We start from the raw sequence: 18,204 nt of genomic DNA, 5'->3' as shown, positions 1-18,204 counted from the left end.
TTTATTTACTTTTTTTCCTCAGGAATTACAGTAAAGGTTTTCTATTTCATCCATTACAGCACAGTGTTTTTAACATTTGAATAGCTGCATCAATATGAATCCTTTATAAGAACCTTAAAAAACAAACTTTGCCAAGTCCCAGAATACAGAAGCTAATTCACAACCCCAGTCCTTAGCTGCCTCATGAATAAGGGAGACTGTGTGGCTGACACTTTGAAGCTGTAGCTGTTAAACCATACAGAATATTTACCTCAATAAATCATTATAAGAAACTAAGGTACAATTATACCCACAGAGAAATAAAATTCAAAACACTGATTTATGTGGTTCAGTTGCCTGTTCTCTTTTCCATCATGTTTTGAATTTTATGCATGTTTGTCATCTTTGGCTGTTTCCATGTGTCTTTTAACTCATATGGGTCCTGCCTTTTTTAACGTTGCTCATTAGGGCTGTTACTTTACTTTGACATCTAGGCATGATTTGCACAGCATACAAAGTTTTGCATCTAAAATTAACTGTACCTTAATGTATAGACCCAAAAACTAAATGGGAAAAAAATGGGAGAAAATGAGCTTAATTTATTTCAAGTTAAATGTGCTGCTGCTCAACTTAATTTCAGCTGAAATGCCATCTTTGTTGAGGACTTTGTTGGGGAAACTCTGAAGTTTCCAAACCATGGCAGTTTTTAATCAAAGAAACTACATTGTAATTACGTGTTGCTTTGATGTTATTTTGGAAAACGAGACAGTCCAACATTCTTATTAATTAATTCACAATATTTTTACCCCACCCTTCAATACCTAGAGCAGCTTACATAAAAATAAAAATGTTATACATACAAAACATCTAAAACAGCAGACATAAAACTACAGCACAACGTAAAACAATTTCTAATCCAATAAACTAACAACAGTTTAAAATATTTTGAAAGATTCAGCAGATTTACAAGTGAAAAGATATAATAGCTTGGGAAAACTGGAAGGTCTTCACTTAGGACCACATAATAAAGTGGGTGCCAAAGAAGACTCCCAGGTGGAAGCACTATTGCCACTCTCTTCCTGGAGGCCGCTTGCCTTACTTCTGATGAAAGGGCTATCTGGAAAAGAGGGCCAAACTAGGTGAGCACTTAACAGGTAGCAGGCAGCTACATATCTTGCTTTTCTAAACACACCAACAGTGCAAGAGCCCAGTTCTCACTGGGAAAGCAGCACACAGGGGTGGAGAGGATTACCTTTTTGGTTCTCCACTAATTGGAGATTACCTGTGGGGCTTTGAATCTTGTGGCAGGGGGCACGGAGGGAGACTCCACTGGTGCCAATGGGGGACCTTTTCTACTAAGGTTCCTAGCCATGGCAAGGGGCAATCTCCATTCCAGTCTAAGTGGGAGAGTAAAGAAACAAACCTCCCCTTCCTAGGTGCTGCTTTCACAAAAAGAGTAAGGTTTGTTATGTACTGAAGTTCTCACCCTGGGCCAGCAGGGGGATACTGTAGATAGTTTTCACTCAGGTCCGCATACGCAAATAAGGAATTGAAAGTGATGTTCACTGATTGGATAGTTACAGAAAGTTGTTACTGTTGCTTTGTAGTTGAGCTCTATATAAGCAGGTTGGCTGAACCCTTAAGTTCAGTTCTGTTCTGGCCTGTGAATAAACAAGAGCTGTCTGAAGAATTGCTGTGTCGTCTGATATGTTCACCCACAACTTAACAAGGTTCGCTTCCTATGTAATTATCTAAGGAAAAACAAGATGTGTTTTTAAGTAGACGTCAAGTTTATGAATTATTACTACTACAGTGTGTATATATCAGGGGTAGGCAACCTAAGGCCCGGGGGCCGGATGTGGCCCAATCACCTTCTCAATCCAGCCCGCGGACAGTCTGGGAATCAGCGTGTTTTTACATGAGTAGAATGTGCACTTTTATTTAAAATGCATCTCTGGGTTATTTGTGGTGCATAGGAATTCATTCATTTTTCCCCTTCAAAATATAGTCCGGCCCACCACATGGTCTGAGGGACAGTGGACCGGCCCATGGCTGAAAAAGGTTGCTAATCCCTGGTATATATAATACATGCTGCAACAGATAATGTTTTGTTCAATCGACAGTCCAAAAGCTATAGTTAACTGCAAGACAGTTAACAGAGACCAGGAGGCAGGATCGCTGCAGACATTTTTTAAAAACAACAACTCCATTAATTCTCTGTTCACTTCCAAGCTCAAGTCAAAATGCTCATACTATCTTTTCATAAACATGTTCCATTTGTGTTTAAAGCATACAATATCCCAATACCTAAAATGGCATTGCTTCTTTTCCAATTCTCAGTAGTTAAAGAAGGACAATTGCTCACTCTGCTCCTCTGTTCAGAGAAAAGGTTAGTGAGATTCCTGTTTCTAAATGGAAATCTCAGATAAAGGAGAAGATACAGAAAATCGACATAGACACTGGGGGACAAACAGCAAGATGGGGGGGAGCATGAAAAAGATGAGCTTTCAGTCTTAATAAGTTTTCTTTGTTCCCTTGAATTCTCTGCAGTGTTCCATTTTTTCTTAGAGAAGACAAATCTGTAATGCAGTAATTGTTCATTCCTAAGAACACTTCCAGACTGCCTCATTGTTCACACAAAACTTGGTTGTTACCCCACACTTCTGTCACTTTTCTAACCACAAAAAGTCTGATGAGAAAAGTGATAGAAAATTCCACTGGATAGCAGTGTGGGATAGCAACCACTAGCTGGCAATGTCATATAACCTCTGCACGAACATATCTGAATGAATGCTCAATAAATAGGAGATGTTGTATAACTTCTGTGCAAGTTTTGTGCAAAGATCAGCATGAGTGTTCCATGTTCCATAAATAGCTAGCCTGGAATCTCCTCGGGTTACTTCCAGGGTAGGCAACTGCAATGAGTTGCCTTTGAAAAATAGTTTGAAAACTGCAGATAGTATAAAATACAGCCTGGTGATCAATTAAGATCACCAATGGGGCTCACCTTCACCATGAAGTGATCCAACTTATGAGTATGTGCAAAAAAAAAAGGCCTTTTCAGCGCTGCAGCCAGAATTATTGGAAACCCTTCCTGTAGAGGTCCGCTAGGATCCTTTATTGTTGGTGTGAGGCATGTTTAAAAAACCTTTTTGTTTTAACAGACTGTTATTAAGTAATTTTTAATCTTCTATTTTTAAAGGTTTTGCACAAGCTATTTTCAAATCTTTAAAATTGTTTTAGATTCTTATTCTTTGTTAGGTTGTTTAGATTGCTTCATTGTAATGTTACTTCCTTTTTTAATGGCACAATCCTCTGGTCCCTTTCGGTCCATTGAATTTTGAGGATCTCCTGCTCTGTGGATGAAGGTGGGTTTCATCCTCAGAGAGAGATGTATGGTCTTCTAAACCCTCTCTGAGCCATTTTGGAAAGCCATTTTGGTATGGTGTCAGATAACAGAAATGTGTGTGCTATCTGGCCAGATGTGCACACCCTAAATTAACTTGTTGCCCTCAAATGTGCTGTCTCATCTCCAATGCTGAAGTAAAACTTAACTACCCGTCCAGTTGTTTTGAATACTTGGAAGAGAGGTTGCCTACCTCAGGCAGCAAAATTTATTCAGCCAACCATCCCATTCCATTACACCAGCAGCTCTGCCAACACAGATTCACTCTCCCTTGCCCGTTTTGGATTGCTTTGTTCTTAAATATTTATTTTAATATTAGGTTTATATTTGATTTTTAAAATTTATATTGACCTATAAGGTGTGGTTTTCAAAATCTTGTCTCATAGTGTCCTAGACATTCCCTGGGTGCCCAGTGGAAAGTGAGATAACGCCTTTACCACCATCTTCCATCTTTGCTCCAGTAGTAGAAGGTATAGGGTGTTCTCATTTTGCCAAGTAAGCAAAAACAGTGTGAGTTAAATGCACACTGCTTTACATTTTTTGGTCAGGCAAACCCAGTTAAAATGGTGGTACAACTGGCTCAATAGCTCCTATTTCTGTCGGCTTTTGCACCCTGACATTTGGCCAGTTTGGCCAGCCTCTAGCACCGGCATGGATAACCCATATTTTCTTGCAATGTAAGTACAAGTTTCTTTGCAACTTGGTTGCAAAGAACATCTCTGCAAGAACATCTTTTATTGTGAATTCACATACCTGCAAAGGCCTTCTATAGCAACATGTGTCCTTTGTGCGGCACATATATTTTAAACATATAAAAAATGCATTACATAGTTCAGCCTAACTGGGATGGGAGCAGTGAGGAACATTGCATCCTCAGACAGATAGGAAGAAGATAAGGGAAGAGAAGCATGTCTAGAAACTGAGAGTGCTTCCAGTTTCCCTTTTTTTCAGGAAGGTTTCAATCACATACCTGTGAGTTCAGGTTTCACATTTATAATTGATTAGGAGGTCTTGTGCATCAAACCCACTTCCCCAAAAGATCAGACATTTTGTGATAAGAAAAAGTTATGGAGAAAAGTGCTGGAAGTGTGTGATAACACTTGCTTCAATGCAGTGTCATCCAATATTTTTGTAAACAATCAGAAATAATGCCCATTAAATAGCCAATGTCATTTAATTCCCCTGCAAACAAACCAGGATGCATGCACCCCAACAATGCAATCCTACGCATGTCTACTCATTTATTTCAGTTATGCTTACTCATAGGAATAGAATGTAGATGTAGATTATATTTCACATATAAATATGGCACTGTGGTCTAAACCACTAAGGCTCTTGGGCTTGCTGATCGGAAGGTCCCTGGATTGAATCCGTGCAACGGGGTGAGCTCCCATTGCTCTGTCCCAGCTTCTGCCAACCTAGCAGAAAAGCACAACAGTGCAAGTAGATAAATAGGTAAATGGCAGAAAGGTAAACACTGTTTCTGTGCACTCTGGCATTTGTCATAGTGTTCTGTTGCGCCAGAAGCGGTTTAGTCATGCTGGCCACATGACCTGGAAAGCTGTTTATGGACAAATGCCAGCTCCCTCAGCCTGAAGTGAGATGAGTGCCACACCCCATAGTTGCCTTTGACTGGACTTAACCGTCCAGGGGTCCTTTACCTTTATTTCTCATTTGCTACTTCTGGTGTCTTTTTTCTGGTACATATGGGAATATGTTATTATCTTCTGATTCTTGTTTTTACTGCAGTCATCTTGACAAACTAAGCCCATTTCATAAAGTTCTGTTTTCACCTCCTTTGAGCGTGCATTCTTTTGTGTCAAATTCTTCCTTTCTGAATCATTGACAGATACAAATTCTATATATTTTGAACACTAGCAAAAAAAAATGCTTATAGTAGTGTTGCCATATTTCAAACTAAAAATCTGGACAGAAAAACCGGCACTGCCAACATGGGCTGCCATATGTCCAGATTTTCTTGGACATTTGACTGATTTCCACCCAGGGGTGGGTCTAACACAAGTATAACACAATTGATGGCTTAGGATTGGTGGCTGGCCAAAGTTGGCATCTTGACCTTATGAAGAGTAGAGGCTGTGGAGAGACCATGGAGAATATGCCGTCCTAAATAGTACTATTACTTTGCATTTTACCCTTAAATGACAATCCTTGTTAGATGGGGTATGTGCTACAAGAGGCCCACCCAGCCTCTGCAGTTAGGCCACCAAGTCTCTGCCTCTTCACCACTACTGTCTCCATTCCTTCATTTTGCTGCTCACTCTTGTTGCCAGGACTAGGGTGCCATTTGCTCTCAGTGGCAGTAGCACACACAGAGCAGATTCAGCCCCTTGTCCCCAAGGTGGGTTAGTCTGCCCGACCCTTTTACAAGTAACACTGTAAAATCATTAAAAAAATTCCTTCCAGTAGCACCTTAGAGACCAACTAAGTTTGTTATTGGTATGAGCTTTCGTGTGCATGCACACTTCTTCAGAATCACCTATTGTAAAATCACCTATTTATATTTTATATTTTGACTACAAAGCTGTAACTTTAAAAAGAAAGTGGTTTTCAACTTTCAGAAATACTAAGGGTGACTTTTTATACCAGGTAACTGTAGTCTAGCCACAAGTTGGGGAAAGAATAAAAATGGGTAGCATTCCTAAAGCACTTTCAAGTGTTTACAGTTGTTCAAATATATTGTTGTGTGTTGTCATCCTTACATCTACCTTAAGGTATTATTATTTCCATATTATAGATGAACAGATTGACTCTGAGACTAAGAGGGAATGGCTTGCCTATGACAAAGGTAAGATAAAAAATTGGCATTTCTTGATTTGTATCTCAATTTCTTGCACCTTTTCTCTGAAGTAACTCCTATTTTCTTCACTGAGATTTCCTCCCAGGTAGGTGCTCACAGGATTGCAGCCTTAGTCACTATGCTACATTTCAGAGGACAGGTTTATAACCTGTAAATTGATGTTCATATTATGGTTCCTGAACCCAAGTGCACCACATAGGTGGAACTCCCACTCCGTGTTTCAGACCACATAGGATTATTGCTCTGAAGCTCATATAACTCTTGTTAAATTGCAGCTTTCCACGCTGAAGGGCCCTGGTTATAAATGAAATATCCTTTTGAGGGGAAAAGATTGACTATTTGTCCTATGTGAATAAGGTTGATTTGGTTATCATGATTTTATGATTTTGAATTGTGCCAGTGTGTTGCATTTGAATTGACTTTTTTTTTCTTTTTTTGCTGCCCTGGGAACCTTGGATGGAAGGGTAGGATATAAGTAGAACATAACAAACAAAATAAGTTAATAAAACATTAGTTTCCCCCTATAGTTTGGACTCACCTTAAGTGAGTCCAATAGGTTTTGGAATTTTCTGGATCTTGCTTCCTCTCATTGAAATCTGAAATGGTATCCCTGCCTGTTCACTGCATTTTACTCCATCATACATTTTTCTTTCTTCTAGTACTTTAATAGGGAATTTAAGGCTTGCAGAGTCTGGCTCCCCCAAAAAGAACTTTCACGCAGCAATGAAAACATCAGGAAAAAAACATTATTTTTGAGGTTTCCATATAAAACCTAAAATGAAATGGTGCCAGATATTTAACTGCAGTTTGGTAATATTCCAGTGACTACATATAGAACTGTTTACTTTGTCTAGCACTGGTGCTTGAAAATCTAGTTAATTCCTCAAAATGAATTTTAGCAAACAGGGCCATATATTGCTTTGCTAAGAATAGGTGACCTAGGCTTAAGTGAAGTGAAATGTGAATAACAGAGAAGGCCTACGCTCAATACTTGTTTCAAGAAGAAGAGATACCACTGGGGTGCATATCTGCTTGGAAACACACCCTCTGATGAGGAAGCCCTTCTCCCTAATGTGTAAGAAGTGGCTGCTTGATGGTTAGAAAAACGCACTCTACTCCTGCTCAGGGAATTTTTTTAAATTTTCCTATATTAGGTGTTCTAGAGTTAAATCCTAGCATTGAAAACACCTGTAGGGGCTCAGATCTCAGAGGAAACTGATCCCTGCCCCTACTGAGCTCTTGCGACATTTTGAACTGGAAATTAAAAACTGAAAGAGATTACTCATGTATTAGTTCCCAGCCGCACACTACTCAACACACAATTATTTTGTTTCTGCTGGAATCTTAACTGAAACTCACAATGCAGCCTCAAAGGAGTCCCCTGCTGCTGATGATTACAGAGAATCCCACTTCCTGCCACCTAAGCCCGTGCAACTCCCTCATTTTCACCACCCTGCAGAGATAAATAATGTATATTAATGTGAAAATATCAACAGCAGAATCTCTTAAATAGTGTTTGCAAAAATCAAACCTCTCTTCAAATCAAAATGATGCACATCTATTAATTTTGACCAAGGAAAGAAGAAAAACTCAAAATCTCCATGAAAAGGCTTTTGAAAAAGTGTTAGATCCTCTCCTTGGAAAAAAAGTGTAAGTGGGCTATAGATGGGATATATTTCTAAGAAAGAAACAAATAAACAGCCTCAAGGCTAGACCAGAAAAGCCTCTTTAAGGATGAGGCTATAAAGTGAAAATTGGCAAGGCTGGATCTGTTTTGCTTGCTATGCCCAAGTCATTAAATTGAGTAATGTAGAAAAACAATTATTTGCATCTTAATTATCTGAAACTTCTTTATATTCCAAGGCACATTCCACAGAATCTCTGCCTGCCTGGGTTTTTTTTTATGATGCAGCAACAGCAGTGGGAAGTTTGCCCAACTGGACCCTGTTGCCAGAGAGAGACAACATCCCTTGCCTTTGGGGTGGCATGGATTCCTCTTCTGACTCTGCTTGCTCCTTTCCCTCATGCACTACAATGCAAGAGGATCAGCCCATAAACTGGACAGATCTTGAAATAAATAGCATTGCTACTTTTTTTTTAAAATGATTCACCTCATAAATTCCCAGCAAGATTTAAAGAAGTGAAAGTATACTGTTTTAACTAAGTCATTGTGGTGTAGTGGATTGAATGAAGACCTAGATTGGGATGATGCAACTTCAAACCTCTGTCTGGCCATAAATTTCACTGGGTGGCCCACTCTCTATATCCCAGACTAGCCCACCTCACAGATGAAATTGGATAATCTTCTGGTTTGGGACCAGGGTATTTGAGGAGCCACCTTTTTCTGTCTATTGATTGCAGTCATCTTCTGAGACCCTGTCCACCAAGGCAGGTGCAGTTAGAGGGGATATAGGACAGGGCCTTTTCAGTGGCAGTGTCCTAATTGTGGAAACTCCTCCCTAAGGACATAAGACTGGCTTCTCCTGTATTGTCTTTCTTAGGCAGATGGCAGGTTTTAGGCAGTTTTCTTCCACCAGGTTTTTACGTCCCCTGTTGCTTCTATTTATATCAAACTAATACCTTGATTTTGATTCTTCATGTTATGTAGACTCAGGTCAAAGACTCTGATGAAATTGCACTACAAGTCAGTGGATTTTAAGCAGTGATGTAGTTTCTCACACAAAAATGGGGTATTTAGTACAATTAATCATCTATTTTCTTGTTTTCTTTTTAACGAACCTCATGTGGCCACATCTAACTATATCAAATACCTCTGCTCTAGTCATATAATATTAATATTGGCGCCCTGGTATAGACATTTTTTTTTCAGAGAAGTGATCCTGCATTCTCTCACTGAAGAATGCTGAATAGGCCCATAATTGTATAAATTAAATAATCCATAACATGAAAGCTTCTGTTTATATCTGGTAGGCTTTATTTTTAATCTTACAATCCATAATCCTGTAGATAGGTTTTACCTGCAATGAAGTCAAGGAACTTCTTCTGACTCTATGGCTAGCATACAAGGTTCTAATATTCACATATCAAAAAAAGCAATAGGATGCCTTGCAGGGAATTGGTGTGGGGGGCCAGGGTTCGCTGGTACTTCTCATTTGGCAAATTCTGCTATGCACAGCTGCTAGACGGTAGTCCGGCTATTGCAGCTGTGCTGGAATGAGGTCCCTGCACTGGGGCAAGGGAAAACATTATTCCATGGAAGACAGTTGATCCAATGTTTGGTGACACCACTGCTTTCCAAGGATGTATTTATTTGGACCTGGTTTGTCATAACTTCTCATCAACTTGGTTGCCGAGATACCTGTCAATCATGTTAAGCAGGCACCTTCATGGTATTGTTTTTGGTGCTGATTTTTAAAAAAGCAGGGTTGGCTAAAGACTGAGGGTGAGTTAAGCCTTTTGCCGATGGGTAGTCCTTAGCAAGTCACTAACTCAGCCCAGTTTACCTCGTAAGTTTGTTGTGAGGATAAAATGGGATTTCTCCCATTCATGTTGTACAGCAGGGGTGCCGATCAAAGAGGACCAGATTTGATGAAGTGAGCATGGGTGAGGGCCGACCAAAGTTGTTGACCTTTTTTTTAGAATTGAAGTTGTTGACCTTTTATTTTACCCCAGAAAAGTGGGCTTACCATGGAGTGACATGGAGCAGTCCATTCAACTACTGGATTCCAGACAGGCTGCCATTTCCCTACATCTTTGTCTTTCCCAACTAGCAGCTTCAGCCCCCTCTGCAGCTGCCCAAAAGCATCCATGTATGCTCCTGACTCTGCTTCTGTCTCCTTTGCTCATTCATAGACTTCAAAGGAGCCAAAATTACTCCTTACACTACTGGGATACCCATATTTTATTGCGTACAGGAACAATGAGATTGCAAAAGGCAATATCGATTCAGATTGCAAGGTTAATTTTTTTCTGCTGTTCCCAAAACATGGTTGAGGGAAATGTGTAGACCCGGCAGAGCTGTGGTTCTCTACAAGTATATTTCTAGGTGCTATATTATTGAGGTGGGAGGTAGAAAGCTAGGAAAGTTGTTCCCACCCAGTACCTGCAAGTACCTCCACCCGGGCTTCCTGGGGCTGAGATTGTCTTGCCTGAGCTCCTGTGTCCCTATGTTGTTTAGGGATTTTTCTGCCACAGACTCTTTTGTGCCTGCCCCTGCCCCAGCTCTAGCTCTGTTGTGGTTTCATTGTGGGCTCTAATTCCAGTCGTTGTCTCAGCTATCCTTCTCCATCTGTATATGGGAACAGCGACCTACATGTTTGGGGAGTTCTGATAGTGACTGAAAGGAGCATCTCCTTCTTTTGAAGGCAAGCTTATTCTATCTTTCTCTCTGTGGGTGAAGTAGAAGCAGGGCCAGGGCCAGGTAATGGGCACTAGGGAGCCAGGGAGGAAGGCTCTTTCTTTCCATTCTCAGCTTTTGTGTGTGGAAATAATATGAGGCTGGTTCACATGTTTATCTAATATACAAATAGTGTATGAACAGTATACAGTGCTGTGTATTAGTAAGGTATATCTGCATTGAGCTAATAATATGAAACATCTAGTCTCAAAATATTTCTACCCCTTTGGACCTTCACTTCTTTAAGCAATTCCAAATTCACATGTATATGTTTGTCATAAATGTATTCAGATGTGGGTTGCATCTGCTCACATGGCAGAATGCATGTGGGTGGGGCGGGGGTTGAGAAAGCAGAAAGCATACTTATAGAATTATAGATTCATAGAATGGTACAGTTGGAAGGGATCCCAAGGATCATGTAGTCCAACCCCCTGCAATGCAGGAATCTCAGCTAAAACATCCATGACTGATGGCCATTTGACCTCTGCCTAAAAACCTCCAAGGGAGGAGAGTCCACAACCTCCCGACAGAGACCATTTCATACTTCTTGAAACCCAGTCATGCCACTTTAGGGGCAGGACCGTAACTCAGTGGTAGAGTACATGCTTTTTATGCTGAAAGTCCCAGGTCCAGTCCTTGGCATGTCTAGATAGGACTCCTGATTGAAACTCCAGAGAGCTGCTGCCAGCCAGTGTAGACAGTACTGAATTAGATAGTTCAGTGATCTGTTGCAGTATAGGGTAGCTTCCTAGGTAAGGCTTGTTGAAAAAGGATGAAGTGGGCAGATAGACAAGAGACCCAGCTCAAAATCTCTTATCAGTCACGAGCCTCAAAGCTCCTGTGCACATTGAGAAATTGCTTCTTAACATGTGGAAATTCATGTGGAGTATTTTAGATCATAATGGGTATTTGCCCTATGTTGTACTCAGGGTTATAAACCCACCTCATAGTGTGTAGGTTTTGTGTCGATTCCCACATATGTAGGAAGCTGATGGCTTCAAGTGGCCTCACTGAGGCTCAGTAAATTTGAAGACACTTCTTACTATGAAAAGTACTACAGATCTGACAACAACAGTTATTTGAAAACAACAGTTAAGGTGAACATTGATTTTCCATCCTGCCTCCACCCGCACTCTCTGCAAATGACACTGAGTAAAATAACTGCCAGCATAATTGCTTTGCTCTGCCCTATATAAGGCAATATTATCATTTAGATGATCGTGCACAGCAAAGGTGTGGATCTGAATGTGAGCTTCATTTGTGTAAGCAGCCAGCACCTGGGATCCAGGCACAAGCTGTTCCTACCCCCACAACGCTCCCCCTGTCCATGTCAGAAAGAGAAACATGACACTCTCATATTGTTTTTAACGTGCAGAGCTCAGCCTGCAGTTTGCCTTGCTAAGAAGTCCTTGTCATTATGAATGTGCATTTATGAGTGCATTGTACACAATCCTGGTATGCAAATGTGGAGCATTCAGAGAAGTGAAATCATTCTGTGTTATTATTATCTTTGTAAATTACATCTTAAGAGTTGCTTGGTTGTGTGTGCATGTGTGTGTGTGTTTTTGAGGACTTTATGATGGCAGTTTAGTCTCAGCCATGTAGCACAAAGTGTTTCTTTCATTATTAACAATAACTGAGCCAATGAAAATGCTTTTAAAAATACACCAGACAAGCAGTTATCCGGCTCTTCCTTTTCAACATCCACAAACCATCTTTTAGCATCTTATAAACCAGCATATAAAACAGCTTTGTAAACATCTGCTTTTCATTGTTAATTGTCAGGAAAAATTAGAGGCTTAAATGCTTCTTTTGCAGCGCTTCTTAATCCTGTAAGAAAAGCGCTAGATTCTCACCACTCTCCCTTTTCTAGAGCAGGTCCTTCAGACTGTTCCCCCCCCCCACCTTTGTAAAATAAATAAATGTTGGCTCACATTTATTAATGGACAATTTAACATTTTAGATTTCTAAACATAACAACCCATTTTGCAGTGCTATGAATGAGTCACAGTGAATGCAGAATTTTACATATTTCCTGGGAGCTATAAAATGCAGTTTCTTTTATATTTTGATGCTTGCCCCCCAAATGCTTTTGAGGGTTGCTTCTATCTTTTTGAGGAAAACTTCAATGAAGTGCTAATAAAAATATGAAGACTTTCGAAATTCTCTATAAATGACTCTTCCCAGGAGCTGGTGAATGATAGCTAGCTGTAGGAAGCTCATAAATGAAACAGACATTTTACGAAAAAGCGGGGATTAAAAATTGCAACAATGCTTCTTTAGTTATTTATCTAGCAAGAAGCACAATAAAAACAATCTTCTTACAGCATCATAGTGTTTTGTTTTTAAATATTTTTTCCATTTAAAAATTTTAAAATCCCATTTGCTTTTCCCCTTCAACCCTATCCTCAGAATCAATGCTGGTGCAGTCTGCCTGGCAAAGATTTGCTTCAGGTACTGTTCACAATACACAGTAGCTGTATTATAGAAGTGGGTGGAAAGGCAATCTGTTCACAAAATATGTTCTACCTTTAAAAAACTATTACCCTTACTCTAGATTTGCCACATTTAAATCTTCTCCTTTTGCTCCTCTACTCATATTGGGGGGTGGGGGGATATCTCACAGTTTAACAAATATATGGTTTGCTCAGCTTTAAATCATTTTCTTCACTTACAGTCAGTCAATTAAACATTTACTCAGTGTATTTATTTTAATTTCAGACTCTTTAAAATATAAATCCACCCAGCTGCATCTTAACAGAAAGAGGTGCCTCAGAGTTAGAACCTTAAAAGGCAATGACAACAGGCAGATTATATTTTTGTTTGTTTTTTTCTCTGCCTTGGAATTACTGCTTTTATGTAAACGTTGACTTTTTATTACAAAAAAAACTTTAATGAAGAAGGAAAGAAAGAAAGTACACAAACAACAGTATTGTAAAACATAATATTGCTGTGATTTGCTTACAGCAGTCATTGCCAGTCTGGTGCCCTCCAGGGATTTGGGACGCAACTCTGCGCCAAGGCTGCCTGAGGCTCAAGAGCTGTAGTCTAAAACATCTGGAGGGCACCAGGTTGGCAAAGGCTGTAATACTGGAGCTAGAATCCCATTACTACCTCCTGATGTAATGCTTTCAAGGGAACTGATTATTGTCAATGTAGTCCATAGGGTAAAATTACATAACGCTGCTTAATGCATTTGTGTATTAATTTCCATGGTATCATAAATCTAAGAAGCCTTAACATTTCATATCGTATTAGGATGTAAAGTCCCTTGTTGTAAAGGCTGTGTGTTTACTGTGCAAATAAAAATGCCCCTGTCTTTCAAGAGCTGTTGATAGAAACACTGGAAGACGCTACCTGTAAAATGACTTCATTCAAGTTAATCTGTAATTAAACCCTGATAATATTTGAAGATTCTGTTTAAGAACGTTTTGCTGTTGCAATAAAATATAGTCTTCATTTCTAATGTGCTAATGAGCACTTTTAAATGTTAATGGATAATTCTTAGGTTCATTTGCTAATTATTCAGATAAAGAAATCAACACCGTTGGCCAATTTCTTCAAACCTTTCTCGCAGCAAGTCCATTTGCTGTTTGCACTTCCACAACTTTCAAAAAGTTAAGCATAAGTAAAAGTTAAAAGAATTATCACATTTAAGCTGAAAACTGAATTCATTTAGCACCCCTTCTAATACAATAAAGCATTATTAAATAGAGAGGAGAATGAGAGCCCTTCTTTTGACCAAAATCTACTTAATTTACATTTTAGAACAGATGTTAGCTAAGCATTTTACTAATTTTAGCTGCTATCTTGACTGGGTGATATTCCTAATTACAATGTTTAATCCTTTACACTAAAGCATGCCACTGTTACTATTATTCTCTGACTCCATAAACCCTCTTACTTGCCTTTTTTTACTTCTCTATGCAGCTTTCAAACAATCTTATTGATTTGATATCTTGCTTCTAGAGACATCTACTTGGAAGCTTCATCCAAGCATTTACCAGCTTGTAATGGGGAAAACATTGGTTCTAAGAATATAACTGCTAGCTATTAAGTACTATGTTATATAGTACATTTTTCTTTTAAGGTAATAATAATAAAAATATTAATAAATAAATTTGTAATTATAATTATAAGCATTATTATTGAATGTGGGCAAAGTGGGATCAATATGCAAGTATAATATATGCACATACAACCAGCATATAGAAAGTTTATATAAATCAATCACTTCTGATAATGTTTCCCCATTCAGGCATCCACACGCAAGTGACTTAGACTACTCTTGAAAGCATGGGAATTTGGCTAGAGCACAGATGTTCTTGTGCTCCTTTTATTTGTTTAAATGGGGCTTGTGCAGACAAACTTTCCAGCAGGTTGTGTTTTAAGCCCTTGCACACTGATTTGCCCCATAGATGTGTGTGGAATGAAAGGCAGTTAGCTTAATTTAGCTTTATCCTGCTCTTGACATCACTAGTGCTTTCCATGAATCATCTATATGTCATCTATATGTAGATGCAGCTATAGCTTAAGGAATGAAACAAACACTGTCTACACAGGTACAGTATCAATTGATTTAGGAGTCTTAGAGACTTCACAATTTGACTACTGAACTGGGGCAAAGTAATAATTTCATTTGTGTGACCACAGGCCATAACAAGCTAAACTTGGCTGACCCCATAAACAAATAAGGAATGCCCTTTGCCAGCAGTCCAGATCTACACCAATCAATGGAAATTGTGTCATTGATTTCCCAGGCTTGCAGACAGCAGCCTGTGATTCAGTATTCCTGGAGGTGATAAGCACTTAAGATTTTCACATCTGCTTTGGGAGAAATGCTTTTTCCTCTGCACAGGCACTTTTTTTAATATAAGGAAAGACTCAGAAATCAGGGACATTACTATGTACACTAGAGTAATCATCAATTAGCTGGCTTGGCTTCAGTAAGGAATTATGGTTGCTCAGGGCCTTTGCTGCCCTACTGCAGAGCTTCCTTAACTTCTACTTTGCAGCCCAATCCTATGCTTGTGTACTCAGAAGGACTTTCTTTGCAGGTACAACATTATCCTATTTTGGCAGAGAGACACAAAACTTCTTTAGAAGCTCTGGGTACATGCACTGGTGGCTGCACAACTAGAGATGATTAGAGAATATGAAAATCTGAGGCAACATACCTGTAAGCCCCCTGGAACTCAGCTGGACTTACTTCTGAGTAGGCAGTGGATAGGAGTTCTCAAGTTTCCTATTTGACAGCTGTCAAGGACTTGTAGTACTATTTTATTTTTTAAAAGACATGTTCAAAAGAAAGTTTTCAAAATAGTGAGGTCAGTTTTTCTTCCAGAGACGTATCCAGAAAGATCTAGCTAGTGATGGCTGGATAAAAGAGCACAAATTTTGTTTTGTATTTTCTGAAACAGCACCTTCCTTGTTCACCATGTTAGCTATCCCAACTCTCACTTTTCTTTTAACTGTTAGCGGTTTTTAGTTTCCTTTGCATTGAGGTACCCACCAACCTGATGTACCACTTTTTGCTCAGATAGCAGAGAAATGGGAACAACTATTTAAAAAAGAAGATACTTGACTAATCTCCAAGTAAATAGGTTGTCTGTTAAGGGCAACCTGCAGAAGAAAAGCGAATTGTCTCCAAATGAGAATGTTCTGTCAGGCAGGTGATAAGAGGCTTTGTCTACAGGTGGGGGGGGGGTCAACTTATTCAGAAACAACTTCCTGTACTGCAGACACAACCCCTGGGCATTCCTAAGTATTTCTGCTCAACATAAACTCCCCCTGGTATTTGACGCTAACATTTGCCTTTCATACTAACAGATCTTACGTGATAGCATTATATGAGGAATCTGTCAGGCCACAGTGTAAACCTGCACCACCCATAGACTTTCTAAGTTAAGGGTTCTGAGAGTAAGGCTTCTATTTGCATAGTTACCAAGCAGTAAGTCCCATTGAACTCCTTGGTACTTCCGAGTAAAAACATACATAATACCGCGGTATGAACGGTTCCGAGGCCATGCTTGTTTTCTTTGGGGTGAAGTACCGTTGAACCACACAGGGGGTCTTACTTCAGGATAAACATTCACAGGATCGGGCTGCAAAAAGCGTCGACACCCTTTTAAGCATTTTACTTCCCCGAGACTAATTTTTCTTTTCCCTTCTCGGTTCCACATTTTGTTGAAATGTGTCTAAGAGCAACAAAAGGAACTTTGCGCGAAAACTCAGGAAAGAGCCCCGATTCCTCCTCAGCTGTGTGACCTGAGCGCGTCTTCCTAGTTTGCACTGGGCTCTTGAATGAGTTGTAGCTTTCATTTTCCTTTGCAAAGGGGCGAAAGAGAACTCTCTCCCCGCCCACCCGGGCTCGTTCAAATCCCGTCAATATCAGTTCTGGTCTCCCGGATCACATGGCTGGGCAAAGCTAATTGATATTATCCGGGAGCAGCCTGAAGAATCAGGATTTAAGTGGGCGGAGATGGGGTAGGAGGGAGAGAAGAGGATTATCAGAAGAATTTCCCTTTCTTTTATTTATTTCAGGGTTGATAAAGCGTACAGAAATTAAATGTTGGGAAATGATACCAGATCCTAAAGCAGCGCTTAGAACGTGTGTGTGTGTGTGTGTAAAAACCCGTCAGGAATTAAAAAGCTGCAGAAATAAAATAAGACTTAGGAAGAAGCCTCGTTGTGTAGCTCTTCAGGCATGTACAGCCCCGAAAGGAAAAAGCAACTCCCCTCGGAGTCCGAGAGATCCCATCACAGAAGGGAATCCCATTGGCCGCTTCCGCGCCCTCATGATGCTCATCCTCCTGGGTGATCTGATCTGATGCCCTTCTGTTCTTAACTGCCTTCTGCCATTCTCATTAGAAAGGTATTCAACTTCTCTTCCCAGTCCTTCCATTACTTTCGCTATGTTCTTATCAGGACCTTTTTTTTAAAAATGGCTTTTCAAAGCGGTAATCCTTAACGCTCCATTGGCAGGCTTTGGATCTGTCCCCCCCCCCCCGCCCTCTATATTTTCCTTACATGCCGCGGCTGCTATTCGGGAGATGGCCTCGAGGTGGCGTTTTAGGCACATAAACAAAGGCTTCTCCAAAGCGGCGGCGGCGGAGCGCGCGCGTCTTTTCTGCAGTTTACCTCTTATTAGGCTAACGGTGCCGCTAATGTTTTGGTTTTGTGATCCGTCACGTCTGCCTTGTTAGGGGGGAGAGGGGGAAGCGCGCGGCTCCAGAGAAGCTCCTGACTCTCCTTGCACGCCGAAGAGCGGCACGATTTCACCAAAGACCGGGAGCTCAGTAAAACCCACCAGCCCCTGCCCACTTTCTTCTTCTTCTTTTTTAAACTAGGCTTATTATTTATTTTGTGTCAGTTTGTAGGAGCGGGAATTGACACCGCAGAAGGAGCGTCTTAAGACTCCCTGCTCAGCTCCACCTGGCGCTCCGTGGCGGAGCGGACTGCCCACCCGATGTCTGAAGGCGCGACCGTAAATAAAGAGGGAGCCCCACACACGGCCCAGCTTACCTCCCAAGAGCGAAGGGCAACCTCGGGGGCGGAGGAGGAGGAAGAGGGAGCCATCCGAGGCATCTGTCACTCGATCAGTCCTTCCCGTCTCTGCCTGGCGGTGACAAACTTGCAGGACGC

At 40.4% G+C, this 18,204-nt stretch overlaps 1 protein-coding gene across 2 annotated transcripts in view; it reads left to right on the top strand.

Annotated features, from left to right (window-relative positions):
* The first annotated feature begins 6,152 nt into the window (after positions 1 to 6,152).
* The window catches only part of SOX6 (SRY-box transcription factor 6), a 448,703-nt gene continuing 436,651 nt past the window's right edge, over positions 6,153 to 18,204 (top strand). Inside the window, exon 1 of one of the 2 annotated variants that reach the window (XM_053392405.1) lies at positions 6,153 to 6,191. The gene's annotated coding sequence lies outside the window, so the exon portion shown is untranslated. The remainder of the gene's footprint in view (positions 6,192 to 18,204) is intronic. The other variant, XM_053392369.1, reaches the window with a different exon arrangement.

This window comes from Podarcis raffonei, chromosome 1 (genome assembly GCF_027172205.1).
Source record: "Podarcis raffonei isolate rPodRaf1 chromosome 1, rPodRaf1.pri, whole genome shotgun sequence".
NCBI lineage: Eukaryota > Metazoa > Chordata > Lepidosauria > Squamata > Lacertidae > Podarcis > Podarcis raffonei.
Note: the sequence above shows the minus strand (reverse complement) of the source record. Positions and strands in the feature narration are given on the sequence as shown.